General features: G+C 49.5%; 1 long non-coding RNA gene across 1 annotated transcript in view; it reads right to left on the minus strand.

The window, feature by feature from the left end:
* Positions 1–16,432, minus strand: part of LOC132002716 (uncharacterized) — a 257,669-nt gene extending 241,237 nt beyond the window's left edge. Inside the window, exon 1 of the long non-coding RNA XR_009399979.1 lies at positions 16,376–16,432. This is a non-coding gene — a long non-coding RNA (uncharacterized LOC132002716). The remainder of the gene's footprint in view (positions 1–16,375) is intronic.
* Between the last annotated feature and the right edge of the window lie 595 nt (positions 16,433–17,027).

Raw genomic sequence — 17,027 nt, forward strand, 5'->3', positions numbered from 1 at the left:
GGCTCTCTGCTCTGCAGGGAGCCTGCTTCCTTCTCTCTCTCTGCCTGCCTCTCTGCCTGCTTGTGATCTCTGTCAGATAAATAAAGAAAAAATTAAAAAAAAAAACAATAAATAAATAAAACCCAAAGAGGAAATGGGAAAAAATGAAGATACAACACCCACTTCATCATTTGGCCACTTGTCACTGAGCATGTGTGTAGTACCTGGTCTGTGCCCAGCCAAGACATAAAGCCATCGGGTGGAGTGACTCAATGTGTAAGCCTAGGACAGCCCACCAACCAATTCTCAGTAGGCTCAGAACCTTCCAGAAACAGACCCAGATGTAAGATGGGTGTCCAAAGATGAGTAAATGATTGCAGCCTACTCAATATATCATCAGTGTGGATTCTCATGCCAGGAGCCAGTCTTGGAGAACCTCAAACACAGAAACATATCTTCCACAGAGACCCTCTTCCATCTTCCCAGACTCCTTCTCCCATCTGTGGCAACCTCTCTTCGCACCCACATCCAGCGTACTTCCTCTCTCCCCGTACCCTCCACCAAAGTGAAACCCTGCTCCCAGGCACCTTCTCAGAAAGGAAGGCATCTCTGTGAAATCCAGGCACCAGTCAAGCTTGGGGAGCGCTACCATTTCTTAAATATTTGCTCTGTGTGCTTGGGGCTGTACAAACATTATTTCATTTAATCCTCAGAATATTGCCAATTCCAGGCTTCGCCTCACTTGGCCACCAGCAGCGTTTGGTACAGCTCCCCTTAAACTTTTACTTCACTTGGCTTCCCCAATCCTCCAATCTTGTTTTCCCTCCCACCCAACTGGCTGCTCCTGTGCTAGATAGTTCCTTCTCATCTTTCTGGCCCCTAAATGGTGAAGCGACCCGGGGCACAAGCCTGTTTCCTTCTCTATCTACATCACCCCATATGGGATGTCACCTGGGCCCAAGTCTTTTTTTTTTATCTTTATTGTCTCCTTCCTAGCTTCACCCCTTGAGTCCCAGTCTCATTTCCAAGTTCCGACTGAACGTCTCCACTTCTGTATCCAACAGCCATGTCATATGACTAAACTCAGACTGCTGACCTGATCTGCTTCTTCCCCTCCTCGCGACAGCAGCTACTTCTGTGAGTGGCTCAGCCAACAAAACACAAACCTGGGGGTGCCTGGGTGGCTGAATGGGTTAAGCCTCTGCCTTCAGCTCAGGTCATGATCCCAGTGTCCTGGGATCAAGTGCCACATCAGGCTCCCTGCTCAGTGAGGAGCCTGCTTCCCCTCCCCCCCCACCCCGACTCTCTGCCTTCTTGTGATCTCTCTGTCAGATAAATAAATAAAATAATAATAATAAAAAAAAAAACATAAACTTGGAGTCATCTTTGCCTTCCTTCTTTTTCATCCCACGCCCAGTGCATCTGAAAGCGTGCCAACTCCGCCTTTAAAACAGATCCAGCATCAAGCACATCCAACCATCTCCGCCATCTCTCTGAACTACTCTTCATGCAGCCACTTCTGACGAGTGGATCTATTTTCAACTCAGGAGCCAGAGGAACCTTTCTAAAATATAAATCTGATTTACCGCTGCTCGGTTCAAACCCTCTCCTGGTTTCTGAGCTGGCTCCTGGCAGATCCAAAGGCCTGATGATGGCCTAGAGGATCCTAGGTGACTCCCAGGAAGTCTCTGTCCCCAAATGTTACCCCTCTCCCTGCTCATCCCCCTCCAGCTCCTTTTCTCCTGCCTTAGTCTTCTCACTGTAGCCTCTCAGGGCTCTCTCAGTGCATTCCCCTGTCGAAGGCCAGTCCTCCGGGATACTCTCCTTGCACACACGATCTACATGAGCAGCTGGGACAGGCACACACTCACAGGCATCACAAGCACTCTGTCCCAGCACTCCACTTGGCTTTCCTGCATATTGCTTACCTCACCTGACATACTATGAATGTGTCTGCTGGTTCTTGTTGCTGTTTATGTTATATCCTAGTCCATTATGAGTTACAGAAGAGCAGAGGCATCGTATCCACAGCATCCAGAATAGAGACTGCCATAGAGAAAGTTTTCAACGAAAACTTATTGAATGAATGAATGAATGAACATACCTCACAGTTGAAATAACTGATGGTTGGAGAATTTTTTTTTTAAGATTTTATTTATTTACTTGATAGAGACCACAAGTAGGCAGAGAGGCAGGCAGAGAGAGAGGAGGGGGAAGCAGGCTCCCCGCTGAGCAGAGAGCCCGATGTGGGGCTCAATCCCAGGACCCTGGGATCATGACCTGAGCTGAAGGCAGAGGCTTTAACCCACTGAGCCACCCAGGTGCCCCTGATGGTTGGAGAGTTTAAGTTCTCACAGTGGGTAAGGGGAAGAGCTGGTGGTCCAGCCCAGGTCTGTCTAACTCAGCCTCTCAGAAATCATGACACATAGGGCAAGCCTGACAAACCAAGCCTGGAGCCATTAAATACAAATGCTTGCAGATATCAAATAGCACATTCAAGGCCCAAAATAGTTACTTCCTGAGAGACTTCACCAAAGACACTACCTTAACAGACGGCACAGACAAGTGTCTCCCACCCGCCACTTCTGTGTCCTTTCACATCAGAAAGTATGTCCTCACGTGATCCTTCTCTGAAATGCCTGGAATTAACCAAAGCAGACACAGCCCCTGCCCTTCGGAGGCTCCCAAATCTAGAACAAACACTGATGCACACAGGGCTGGTCTCATGAGCTGGCAACCACATGGTCTGATTTTAGAGGCTAGGAAAGCTTAGTCCAAAAATATCTACCCCTCCCAGATGCCACAGTGCCTGGAATTCCACCATTAGAGAGATATTTCTGGGAGCTTAAGCACTATCTCTGATTCTGAGTCACTCTGTTTTAGGTATATATATATTTTTTAAGACAGTACATAGTTGTGTTTAAGGTTTGTTTGCTTTTTTACCCATTTTGTGAGTTTATTTCTTTTAATAAATGAGTTGATCTCATTTACATTTATTATTATTATACATTTGGCACAATGCTATCATCTTAAATATTTGTTTCCCTTTTTGTGCTTCACTTTTATTTTCTTGGTTTTCTTTTACCATGTCGTCTGAACTTTAATACTAACTACCTTTTCTATCTTAAATCAGATGCTTAAATTTCTATTTCTCAATTTGTGCCAAAAATCAAGTAGTATCTATTATTTCCCAAAGAAGAAAGATGAGAAAACTAGTGATCTTATCTTTCTTCCCATTTCCCTCCTGCCTCCCCAACACCTACCCTCCCAGTCAACATGAAATTTTGTATTATGTTATTGGATTTTCCCTTCCTTTCGACTATATTATTATTGTTATTATTATTAATTATTATGTGGCATTTCGTAGTTGCCAGGAGGTGGGGGGTGGGGGAGGTTCTTTATGGACTTTTCTTAATGCAATAACTTTCTGCAAGAGCCCAAGGGATCAGACAGACACCAGGATCTTTAGATGAAGGAAATGTTCAAATTACTTTTATTTATGTCGAAGGCGTTCCTACGTTGTGTGACAAGGAAGAGGGTGGGGAAAATACAAAAAGGGAAACTGGATGAGGATGGGGAAATACACAGAAGGCAAAGTCTGTCTACTTCTCTGTTTTGCCTTTTGTCGAACATATTAAAAAAAATAGTGGAGACGAACTTAACCTGCCCACAGGGCACAGGGAGGCTGGTGCTCTTGGTGGGGGGGGGAACAGAGGTCAGCCGCTGCTGAGCACACCATCAAGGCCTGGCACCCTGGGGATTGGCTGAGGAGAAGAGGGGGGCCTGCTGCACTTCCCAGGGAGTCCTACAGACCTGCTCCTTAACATCCTAGGCTTTGAGAACTCTCTTGGCTCCAAACCCTATCCCATACCACGTCACATCCTGTCCATACTCTGTCTCTGGCCGGGCCAGCCTCTCCTTGCAGAGTGGGGCCCCGTACACAAAAGAATTGCCTCATGCTCATTCCAGGCTCGATTCTTTCTGAAACTGCCCTGGGTTTCTTTATCTCAGCCCCTTGTGAGAACACAGGAAACCCTGCTTCCCCAATCCTGAAATATCTGCCTCAGGAAGGAAGGTATATCGTCTTTCCAGGGCCTCTGTTTTGCCTGTGAACCAGTTTGATAGCCTGCTTTGTAAACGCACTGCAAAAGCAAACCAATTCAGCTCTTCCTTGGAAATGGCGTGTTCGAAAGATAATGCCCAAATCCATTTAAACAATGTGGGAAATGTTAGGTCATAAAGGCAGGTACGAAATTTTGCGCAAACTGGACTAAACACGATACTAAAGAGGTCCTTTTGTTGTTTTTAGTTAGCCTGGTTCCTTGGTTTGGGAAGGAGGCAGCACGTACCAAGGACTGTTGAGGAGAAAAATCATTCATTTCTTCTTCACCATTCTTACAGAACTTAGGGAATAGTCTGTTAATTCACCTTCTATCAAGTCCGAATAAAATTCCTTTGTTATGCTTTATAAACACATACAAACCCTCAGCTAGCTCAACATTTTATAATCAATTTTTATAAATAAATAAACTAAGGCAAGACAGCTTCAAAGGTGACTGTAACTGACTTAGAGAACTACCATGCTCACTATAAAAAGATGTCAGTTACAAATGTTTGCCAGAGATGAAGTGTAGGGTGGACCTAGGGTTCGCCTCGTGGTCCCAGAATGCTGTTTCTATAAGGACAAACAGTATTTGTGCTTGACAATGATTTCTGGGCCATCACCCATGATTTCCATGCTGGGCTCCAGTATTAATCACTTTCACATGAGCCACAGGTGGCCTTTATTTCAGAACTGATGACAGACCCACCTTTCGGTGAAAAATTGTCAGTTAAGGCCTGGGGGTGGAGGGGATATATATATATATATATAGATATATACATATATATATATATCTATATATATCTCACTCTATCTCACTCTATCTTGAAGTCCCTAAATTCCAGAAGGCAATTTCTCCTTCTGTCCGTTCCTGAGGACCACTGCCGCAGAACTGAGGTGTTATTTGTATACCAAACACTGCAGTGCAGCTAAAAAAAAAAGGACTGGCACTCCTTGCCTCCAGCCTCTGAAAGTTTCTCAATTCTTAAACGCTCTTCCTAGGAACAGGCTCCACGTTTTCCAGACGCCTTCCATGCCCGGCCCCCGCCCTGCGTTCTCCTCTTCCCCAGCGGCCTGGCCTGCTCCCTCCTGTTGCCCACCCAAGTGGTCCTGCCTCAAGTGTCCTCCAGCTCACACTGGGCCTCTCGAACGGCTCCCCGAGGATGTCCCCATTGAGGAGCATGAACAAAAAGAGCCTTTTACAGGATCTCCCAGGCGCAGCAAGAGCAAGGCAGGCTTTGAGGAACCTGCCAAGGAGGGCAAAGGCCTCGCTTTGAAAACGCTTCTCCAGTTTGCTGACTCGTGGGACTTGGCAAGCGCAGGGAACAGCGCTGCCGGGAAGAAAGCCCCTGGACGGGCCTCCCTGGCGGGCACCCCCTGCTCTTTTCATCGGGCCCCATGTGATGCCCGTGAGGGAGCCCGCGGCAGAGCCCAGTGAATGAAGACTGTTTGTCAGGGCCCTCTCCCCCGACTGCAGCCCATACGTCAGGACACACGCCTCCCGACTGCTAAGTAATGGCTGGGAAAAGGCCAGCACCCCGTCACCCAGAAGGCCCATCCATCCTGCAACTCTGGCCTTCTGATCGCTCGTCTTGGGCCCACCTGGCTGTCAGTTTGTCGTGTCTGTACAACCTGCTGGGGCCAGGGAAGGACGGGGAGCTGTCAGAATCAAGAAAGTGAGAAAAAAAAGTAGGAAAAATCCACCGACCACAGAAGACCCATGTCCTTAGCCGCTGGCACAGCAGTAACACCCCACAATTCAGCACAAGAAGTTCTCCGTGGCAGTCCAGATCGACTTGGGCTCTGGTCGACAGCAGCTTCTATGCTGTCACTCAGCTTTTCCCTCTATAAAACAGGCCGAGAAGACACGGGCCCATGGGAAGGGCTCCATAAAGCCCCATTGTTCAATCAGTCGATGAACTACAAATCCAAGTTTTAAATATTTCATCCACTGACCACCAGGGATGGGTGAAGCAGAGCAAAAACTTAGGGATGGCCACCTCGCCCATCTGTTTACTTTGCCTGTCTGAGTCTAACGTGGCTTTAAGGGTCTGGTCTCACGCTGGACTCATAGTGGCCACATCTCTTTCCGTGGCGGCCAAAGGAGGCACGGACCTACCTACCACAAAGGGCTGCTGTGAAAACGCAGATTCTCAAGAGCAAGGATCAAGGGCAAATTCCCACACAGGAGGCAACCCAGGGCAGCCCCTTGCTGAGATTTTAGGAGGAAAAAGAAAATGTAGTCACTTACAGAAGGCAAGAGCACATGTCAAAGCCTCTCTGTGGATCAAAAGAAAGGCGTACCATCCAGGTAGAAGAGTTATAAACATCCCCCCTGGGCAGACAAGTTCAGAAGGGGGTGCCTAGGTCGGCAATCCAGGTACGACTTGGCATCTCTTTTCCCCAGGCGGGGCATAGAATGAGAGCAGCCCTGCCTGGAGGTCTGCCCCAGCTGGCCGTGCCTGTCTGGACACCCTCACACACCCTCCCGGACCCAAGCTCCACTGCTAGAAAAGGAACGGTCAAGGTCGCACTGGAGCTTCTCACAGGTGCAGGAAGGAACACCAAAGCCATCTTCTTGAGAGGTAAACAATGTTGCCTGATTTAGCTCTAATTTTTTTTTTCTGAATGGCTTTGAAGTGGCAGTTTCTAGGGAAACCCCCCATGCCCTTTAAAGGGGGACAGCAAGGACTCCAGCATGTTGCAGACAGTTACGGAAGCCACGGCCAGACCGAGGAGCGCACAGTGAGCATGCAGTCCACGCACAGACACACAGGTGAGCTAGCCCAGCCCTGGCCCCCTGGGAGCGGACAGTCCAGTGTCTTAGAGAGACCGGCAGTAACACAGGGCAAAGAGAAGTAAAGAGGGGCGGGGAAAGTGCCGACAGCCCTCCAGGGCTGAACGATTCACTGATTTTAGGAGAACCAAAAAAGGCTTCTCAGCGGAGTTGGCCTCTGCTGATGGGTAGGCTTCCCAGGACGAGAACAGTCAGGTTAAGGGGAAAGCATAAGCAAAACCAGGAACCAGGAGAGCTTGTGATGTGGCCAAAGCACGACTGGTAGGTGGCTGGAAGCCAGGTGGGCCAACCTGGGAAAACTCTGAGAACAAGAAAGGGTCAGAACATTGCTACCATAAGAGAGGGAGGTAATATTTGACCCGTGTCTTAAGCTAACTCTGACCAGACTGTAAAGACTAAAGATACTAAAATCATCTAGAAGACTCGCAATGACCAAGGAGGGAGGCTGAGGCATGATGGCCAGGCCAGTAAGGATGGAAAGGGGGATGTGGGGGTGGGGATAGGGACAAGGTGACTCTGAGGTCTCTCTACCTGATAGGCCAGAGGCTGGCAGTGGATAGTGAGCACAGGAGTGAGAGCAGGTTTGGAAGAACAGCCTGGATTCAGTTAAGGAGAATCCCAGTTTGAGACGCTAACAACTCAGTCTTGTAGAAGTGTGTAACAATTAAGGAGCTGTTTAGGTCATTTTAAAACTGAAAGGCAGGGGCACGTGGGTGGCACAGTCAGGTGCCCAACTCTTGGGTTCAGGGCTGCGGGATCGAGCTCCGTGGTAGTTTTTGTGCTCAGCGTGAAGTCTGCTTAAGACTCTCTCCACATCTCTCCCTCTCAAATAAATACATAAATCTTTTTAATAAGTACACAAATGAATAAATAAAACTGAAAGGCAAAAGGGCGCCTAGGTGGCTCTGTCGGTTAGGCGTCCCATCCGACTCTTGATCTTAGCTCAGGCCTTGATCTCAGGCCAAGATCTCTGGGCACAGAGTCTACTTTAAAAAAAAGAAAGAAAAGAAAAAACCCTGAAAGGCAAAGAGATTGTTTGTGAATTAGGGAGCTGCATGTAGGTCCCTGCCTCGTTCAGGTGGCTGTGGAAGTGACCAGGTCAGGGCAGTGGCTCTCAGATACATGAGGATGGCCTGGGAGCACAGGGACCGCACAGTAGCCTTGACCTCGCCCCCAGTCATTGTCCAGCTGCTAGTGTCAGTACATAGAGAGGGGAAATGGATTCCACCCACCGGTTAAAAAAATTAAAAGTCGAGGAGATTCCTTTCAACTTTTAACTTCTTTCTCATTAATTAACTAGAATATCTTCATCTGTTTACTTTTAGCCTAATAATCTCTTTAACTGATTAACTGAAGTTAATTTGCAGTGGCAAGCAGGACGGTCAGAGAAATCAGCCTCAGGAGAGAGCATCTCAGATCACAAAGGCTATTTTGTCAGAGCTGAGAGTTGATGGAGAAACTCAGAGATAAAGATATCAGGAGTGCATGGCTAGGAAGATTGGTTGATCTGAGTGTAGTGGGCAAATTCAGCTCACCAGTTGTGGGTGGTCACTAGAAAAGGCTGTAAGGAGCCAAAGTGGAAATAGGGGAGCCCTAGATTTTGTCGTCAGGGAAGGAGCACACAGCAGGGAGTACTTCAGCTCCCGGATCAGGGGCTTCCTGCCAATCCCCAGAGCTGACCCCCAGATAAGGCCCGTTGGGGTGGGGCCGGGTGCTCCTGTCACAGGCTGTCTCAGCAGAGTGCCCCTGAAGGCTTTGCTGCTGTTAACCTTTGAACCCGCAACCTGCAGAATCATTTCAAAGTGGACCAAGACTTGTTAAATTATCACATAAAGAAAAGACAGCAAGGCATGACTGGAAAACAGAACAAACACAAAAACCTTGAAATCCTACTGGTCACAGAAAAGGAATATCTCAACCCAAACAGGCTTGGAATCAAAGGCCAAGTTCTACAAAATTCCAAATATTGGCATTTAGTATAAAGTGTCCTTTAGAAACAAAAGACAAAAGAAAAGCACATGCATCTTAAAAAGCTGATTAGCTAAGGGCTAGAGAAAGAAAAAAAAAAAGAGGAGGCTCTATTTTCTTTTTATCTGGAACCCAGGTGAGGGGTGAGCCCAACTGCCCTGATTCTAACATCTCTGACTATACAGGGAAGCTGACAACCGTCCCAGGGGTCCCCACTCTGCTGGTCACCTGGGCCCAGGTCTCAGGAGAATCAGTGCCCGCAAAGCCAGGCTTTTGGGGCCATGGAGGTAAGGGTTTGGGAGTGAGCCAGACCCCTTCCCAGTTCTCTCAGCTCCCGGACTTCCCCTTCCTGGACAGGGTCCCAGCACAGGGTGCACAAGTCCCCAGAGCTCAAAAAATGGGGTTTCAAAAACCCACTGGACAGGATTCAAATGGAAAGGAACCTAAGGCACACGGTGTTTGGCGTCCAGGGAGCCCTCCACCTGCATGAGCCAGCCGCGTGTATGCGTAGCTGCGCCATCCGACGGGCTAACCCAGGGGCGACGGCCCAGAGCAGGCAGGCATGCCTACCCGCACCACCTCCGCTGGCCCACAAGCAGTCCCTGTGGCACAAGGCCCCAGCTCGGACTCCCAACGGGAGGCGCTCAGGGTCCCGGGCAAGCTTGAGAGCCTCTGAGCAGGCACGGGAAGTCACGCAAGGAAGCCACAGCCCCAGGCCGCCGTGGGCTGAGCGGGCAGGCAGGCAGGGAGCCACCGAGAGAAGCAAGCGGTAAGGGTTTCTCAGTGCTCAGGGATGAAAAACTGTGTCCTCCAGGGGAACGCTGGACAGCACCATCAGAGCTCACAGTGGCTCCCCTCCTGCCCACCGCTGTCCTCCCGAGCCTCACCGTCCAGGGGCAGGGCACAGGTGGGGTGGGCTGCAGGGCACCTGCCTCCTTGGGGGGTTGCGCACAGAAAACGCTGCCCCGGGCACTGCCCTGATGCTAAGGAGATGAAATAAGACCCTTTTATTTTTAGAGATTTTTGTGAGTGCCCTTGAACCGCTCCTGCTGCCTTTTTTGGCGGCTGTGCAACACTCACGGGCGCATGACGGAGAGGAAAGATGCAGAGGGACTTGCAAATGCAACGGTTTTGCTCACTGAGCCATGTTCGCTGAGCTCCTACTACGTAGCAAAGATGCCCACATGGTAGACTCCGCTGTCTTCTCATCCCCTCCCCCTCCGGCCCCAGCTGGGAAGGAGCCTGTGAAAACTCTTTTGTAGTCAAGTACAGTTATTATAAGGTGTGGTCCCCTAGACACTGGCCTCTCTGTATTTTGACAGTATGACTTCCTGTGATATTACTGAGGCTCTCCTGTCGTCCCAGTAACAAATGCTGATACCTGGGTGGTTTTCTTTTTTCTTCTTCTCTCAACAAAGTGCTTGACATTTAATGCATCATCAAAAAGTTTCTGAGGTTTTGGGGCTAAAACTCTGCAAGCATTACTTCCTGTCCCGCCTGTAGCTCAGGTACCCAAGCAGCCCAGAGGCTCTGAAGGAGAGCTGTTGCTGTGCTATCAGCTTCAGCAGATGGTCTCAAAGATCTCAAAACCCATCCTGCCCTCAGTGAACCCTCTCAAAGGCCAAGCAGTGTGCTCCAGACCAGAAACCAAAAGGGCCACTGGGTCCTGTCCCTTAGGTGCAGGGTCCTTACGCAAGTCACTTAATCTCTCTGCTACTCAGGAGGGTAGAGTTGCAGAGTTGTGCAAAATGATCTCCAGGGAAAAGTCTGGCATCCAATTCCCTGGTGTCCAAGGACAGACTTGAACCGCCCTCACAGCTATAAGGTGATCTGCGGTAGAACCAGTCATGTTTGCTAGAGGTAGGAAGATGTCGTTGGTCTCTCCCAGAACGATCCTCACTGGCCTAGCACCGTGGGAATCTGCTGGACCCACTCTATAGAAGCTGCAATCACACCGTTTATATAACTCTTCATTCCTTCCACAGGACTCAGGGTGCCCATGCTCTTTGTCAGATCCAGTGCTAGGCTCAGGGATACAAGGTTGTAGACAGCAAAGCCCACAGCCTTTGGGAGGGCGCGCAAACCAACAGCTACCCACGGGGTGGTGCTGGGAAGGCCTGAGGGGAGCAAGGGAGCCCGGAATTATCCCAAGTGACTGGAGAGAGCAGCAGGGAGGGAAGGCTTCTCAGAGGAAACAACACTTGAGCTACTCAAGAGTTCAGTAGCGGTTGAGCAGGTAGACATTCCAGGCAAAGGCAGAAGAAGTGACAAGGCCACAGCTCTAGTGTGGGGCACGGTGGGTAGTGCCACGCTAATCACTGGATCAGGCTATGGGGTACATGGGCAGGGCTGGACCTCAGGCCTAGGCTTCACCATCTGCTGAGCAGTGTGGCTCTTTCTTGCTTCTGGTTTTTAAGTGGGGAGGGGGGCAGGGGGGAGCACAGTAAGGCTATGTAGGTAGAGGATCAGGGCACTGGTTTGGGGGGCCATCCAGACTTCACATGGAATCCCTGCGCTTACTAAGGTATAACCTCTGGTGAAATACTTCATCTGTCTCTGCCTCCATGGTCTCATCTGCAAAATGACATGATGATACCCATCTTTGGGCTGTTGTGAGGAGGGCCGTGCAGAGCACAAGTGTCTCACATGCAGTTCTAGCAGCCGGCTAAACAGAGAGATGAGGTCTCGATTTGGGCTTTCAGAATTCTCACTCCAGCACCATCTGGAAGAGGGATGCGAGGGAGCAAGACGGGTGGCCGGGCTAAATCCGATGGGCAACCTACATACCACAGAGAAGAGGCTATTTGACAGGGAAAGAGGGGAGGAGTCAGGAAAGCATTCACAGGGAGGTGACCTAGGAAACGGGTCTTGTTGGAAGAAATGAAGAGAGAACAACACTGATGAGAACTGAAATCGTGACAGTTCAAGGTGCATAGAAGCAACGAGAACTATCCAGAGCCAGTGCGTCCACACGCGGGTGGAGGGACAGGGATGGAGGCTCTTGTGGCTCCACACTCAGGAGGCACACAGGACGTGACTACTGTGTGTGTGTGTGTGTGTGTGTGTGTGTGTGTGTCTGTGGTGGGGGGGGGGCAGGGCTGTCATGGTAAGTTGGGCTAGATCCTGTCCCAGTGAAGTCCTCGCTCGGGTATGTGGAATGCATTCAGTAGGTAGCAAGGAACCTACTCCTTTATTAGAGTTATGTTTTTCTTGTCCACTGATCCACAAACAAGTTTTTGAGAAAGGAGGGAGGCATCAGTAGAAGTCTTCCAACCACCCCTGGCTCTCCCGCGCTCCAGGGAGATGAACTGAATCTCATCGTGCTCCCTTATAACCAGGGCAGAGTGTCCTCTGTCTCCCATACGTGCTGAAGTTAGTAAGAACAGCTGACTTGGCTCTGCCTGAAGTGCTTTCACTGTCCTCACTCATTGGATCATCATACTAGGAGCAATATTATTATTTTCCCACTTGATGTATAAGGAAACGAGACACCAAGCCATGAACTTACTAGATCACCCAACTAGTGATGGACCAATGGACAGTCCAGCACAGGCGCCTACAGAAAAAGGACCATTGGTTTCTCTGCTAGCACAGGAAAGGATCCCCAGTGGGCCCCCAAGGGAAGTCAGAATGCCACGCCAGGACTGTTTATCACCTCCAACCTACAGATGGGGAATAGGCACGAAGAACCATTTTCCCAGTAACTGGAACGGCCAAAACCCCCTTTCTCCCACTGCGGCCCTAGTACGTGGCAAGCCCTTTTCCCAACATGCACTCACTTTCTACCCAAGAACAGTCAGGCAGTTTCATCAGCACCCCTGCTTCCTGACTCATGGGGCTGAGAAACAACCCAGAAAGCGCGTGCCTCACGACAGCGCTCAACCCCGTACTTTGTGTCCCTCCCCTCCTACATCATAACCATAGGACGCGTGACCAGGAGCAAGCCTCCTCTGCTTTCAAGGGGGTAAGGGCCCAAGAACAGTGACCTCTCCCCTTTGTTTCCAACTGCCTGAGCCTCTGGCAAATCCAACTTCTTCCCACAGTGCTAGGCAGATCTCATCTCTATCTAAGAAGCAGCAAGGTACACCCCGGGAGGAAGCCAGACACATCCCATTGAAAACCTAACTCTGTCTAAGCGACCAACTTCCCCAGGTCCCTCGGGGAGTCATTAAATGTCTGTATCTTCATTTCCTCCACAGTAGAAAAGGGGTAATAATTCTGACCTACCTCATCAGAGTGCTGTAAGTAGGAATAACTAATTAACGCTAGCGAAGCACTTTAAAAGTAAAAAGCACTTTGCAATAATTAACGTGGCTTCTGCTTTCATCTCCTGCAGCCTCATAAATAGAAGCGAGGTCCCAGATAGCTACAGATGGCAAGGAGCGTGCCCAGGCAGCGGCTTTCCTGAGGAGGTGCAAGGGCGGACCTGTCAGGGCCATCAGAGTTGTCTCGGGGCCCCCAGCCACTGGAGACTGTTCCAGGCTGACAATTCTAAATCCATTTGCATCCACTTAGCTTTCTAGAGACGGAGGCCTTTTCCAGTTACGGCAAACAGCCATGAATGTGAAGCTCCGAGCAGGGAACACAGGGCAGAAAGGATTGGGGAGTCTCTGGGGCTGCTGCCGACTTGTCTTGAAAAATCAAAATGAACTTTTTTCTTCAAAGGCTTTGCTTTGATTCATCATCATTATAAAAACAGTCAAGTCCTTGAGGTCTGCAGCTGCAGTGAGAGCATACAGAATGGGCTTTTCGTGAGACACACACACACACACACACACACACACCCAATGCTCCAACATTTCTTCTAAGCAACAAGCAGCAGGGGAGTCTGGCTTTGGAGCACAATTTTCACCTCCATTGGGCAAATTTTGCCAAACAGGGTGTTGCCTCCCATAAAAGGTACATCCTTTATAAGAATGTTCATTATCTGGTGAGCAGCCTTACCTAAGGGAGAAGTTTCTTTAGTAACTATGCAAAGGACTGGTCCCTGGAGGACTATACTCCTTCTGTGAGCTGTCACTATCACAAAGATGTCATCAACGCATCACGGAACTTGTTACAGATGGGGCTGGATGTTGCTAACTTGCTATATTAGTGTAACACCTCGAGGCCCGTGTGGTCAAAGAGCGTCTGTGGACTGGGCTGGGAATCACCAGGCCTAGCACTGTTACTTAGGGAAGGTAAGCTCTGATCTCCAAGAAGCTGCCTTGGGATCTGGAATGCAAGCCATCTGTAAGGAGGAAACTACCCTGAAATATTAGACAGTTTTCCCATTATTTCAGAGGTGAGGAATGTGGTTATCTTGAATTTCCTCTGGATAGACGGTGTTCCTTTTCTCCTGCTCCCCTGCTTCCTCTTTTCCTTCCTCCACGCCATTTTATTAGCTGATAAACCATCAGTGGGTCACATGGATGTCCCAGAAGGAAGTTAGGGATAAGCCCTACCAGAAAGAGGCTGAGAGCAGATGACGGACACCATGGTCCTGACCTGGGCACAGAGTGGACACAGAGCGGGGCAAGGCTAAGCGTAGGATAACACGGCATAAGCGCCGCCTCCCCAAGTCAAGGGCTTGAGAGAGATACAAGGAGATAGAGAAAACCTTGAGGGGCCCTTCTGATAAGAAAGAGATAAGCAGACCCAGGGGAAGCCAGACTCTTGCAGAGACAGAAATGGGAAAGAACAACAGTGGACAAGGTAAGTAGACAGTAAAATTACCCGATAGTTTTGTATTCGCTCCAGTGACAGGACAAAGTAGCTAGCATATACCAAAGGCATAAAACATGTGCTTGATGGTAAGGATGAAAAGGCCACCCCGCCCCCTCCTGTAGGGGAGGAGGAGTTCCTTCCCTGAGAGCTGGGTGACCTACCTCAAGACTCCCCTCACCCTGCATGCTGATCCCAAGGGAGGGCTCCCAGATGGTAGCTCTGGGGGAAGGTGGCATTCAGGCAGAGACGCCCAAGGCTGGGCTCAAGCCGTGCACTGAACCTCCCTGCAGGGAGCTGTCCATCCTCACACGGTGAAGGCCAGAACAGAGCAAGAGGCAGGAGAAGACACCTGTCTTCCACTCTCATTAGTTGTGTGCAGGGGGGAGGCTGGAGAGCACCCCTCATTCTCAACAGCGGAGGCCCTAGACAGCCCAAATGCATGCAGCTATGGACAACAGGCCAGACTGTCCCTGGGCACATCAGCTGAAGATCAACTCTTTTGGGCATAAGAGAGAGTAGTAGCCAAGCTCTCTTCTTTTAAGACTAAAACAACAAAAAAGCGTAAGTGAATGTATATGACACCTCAGGCTCTGCATTAAGTCATTTTTACAGTCTTGTACGGGATGGGCTTCCCAGGGGTACCTGTGCGGCCACAGAGGACTCCACACAAAAGGCCACCGCGCTTGGTTTCAGGCTCTGCCATCACCGCCTTTAGATTCTTAGTTGTTTTTGAACAAATAGATCCACGTTTTCATTGCACGCTGGAGCCCGCGAACCAGGTAACCAGTCCCAGTCCGGTGAGGGAAGAAAAACACAAGTAAAACATGCCCGTTTTTCAGATGAGAAGACTGAGGGTTGGGCAGGTCCAATGGCTCCTCTAACGTCACTCTGTTAGTAGGCAGCTCACGGCAGCTCCCAGGCATTTTAGCTCCCAAACCAGTATTTGCTCTGATTCCTCAATGCAGTGCCGCACAGTGCTGAGCACCTGCCCAACTCGCGATGATGACCTTCTGTAACTGCCCCCCACCTTCTGTGCAGACCCCTCAGCCCTGTCTACATGACTCAAGATCACCATCCCCAGCCACAGCTGATGCCCAGGCTTGGCCAGGCTGGGCCATCGGATTGTCTCTCCCAGGAGTCTGGAATTGATACCTGGAGGGACAGCAGATGGGGGTCAGCAAACAGGGAGTCAGGGCAATACTTGGCACAGAGGACTGGCAGGCCCAGGCACAGGAAGATCATAGGAAACAATGTGCACCTTCTACTCTTCCTTGTCCAAACCCCTAGAGTGTAAATTCCCAGAGAGACACAGTCTAGAGGAAGGGCTCAGGTGCTACCATAAGACCCGGCAATAGTCATCCGGGAACCTTGGGGGAAAAGTGCCTCCTGTGACCCTACCAATGGCTGAAAACCTGTCACACCTGCTAGTCATTGCAGTGACTTGAAGACGGCAAGTAGTGGCTGGCAACATTTCTTATTCGTGCTGCTACTCTTGCTTAATATAGAAACACAAATACAGCATTTACGATGTTCCAGGTGCTGCTCCGAGTATTGACAGATACCGACTCACTGACGCCTCCCCACAGCCCTGTGAGCTAGGTATTATCATCATCATCCCCGTTGTGCACGCAAAGAGAAGTTATGTAACTTGTCCGAACTCACACAGCTGCTATGTGGATTTGAACCAGGATTTGAACCCCAAGGTCTGGCTGCAGAGTCTCAGTTCTAAGCCCCCTAACAAAGCTGCCTCTTAGAAGTATTATTGTGGCCAGTCTGAGAGAAGCAAGGCAACATGCAATTGCTGTTTTTGAGTTCCGTTTTACCTTTTCAAGAGGCAGCCCCATGGAAGTCTTGGCTAACTGGAACCGATGAGGGCTTTGGGCAGTCAAAATGGACGTTGCCCAGACTACACACCGCGGGGTTAATGAATACCGGGTCCCTCACATTCCCACTCAGCTCCTGCTCTCTCTCTCTCTCTCACTCGCTCTCTCTCTCCCTGTCTCTCTGAGACACACACACACGTCCCAATAGGTTCTGTTGCCCACTTTCCAAGCACACAATAAATTAGAAGGAAATGAAAGTCCACGGCAAGCCAGCAAGCTGACAGTATTAAGAAAACATTACCATGAGCCCCGCAGTAAAAGAGACATGAAACATCGTAAAAGCAGTCATAAACCTTATAATGAATGGCAGCTGCACTTTACGTAAGAACATCCAAACAGCCCTAAACATTTTGACCCTCCATCCCAACCCCGTACACAAACAAATACCCTTTTCCCAGTGCGTAAGCCATTCTCAGTGAGGTTATCTATGATTTGCACATGAAGGCATCCTGCTTCCAGGAACCATTGAGATGATTTTGCTATATTTGGTATACTATGCTTAAGAAGGCAGAGGAGTATGTAATATATTTTAATATATTTTTTAAAAACAACTAAAATGGTTACTTTTTTTTTTTTTAAATAGCTTAAGTAG

Source organism: Mustela nigripes, chromosome 15, assembly GCF_022355385.1.
Source record: "Mustela nigripes isolate SB6536 chromosome 15, MUSNIG.SB6536, whole genome shotgun sequence".
Taxonomy (NCBI): Eukaryota; Metazoa; Chordata; class Mammalia; order Carnivora; family Mustelidae; genus Mustela; species Mustela nigripes.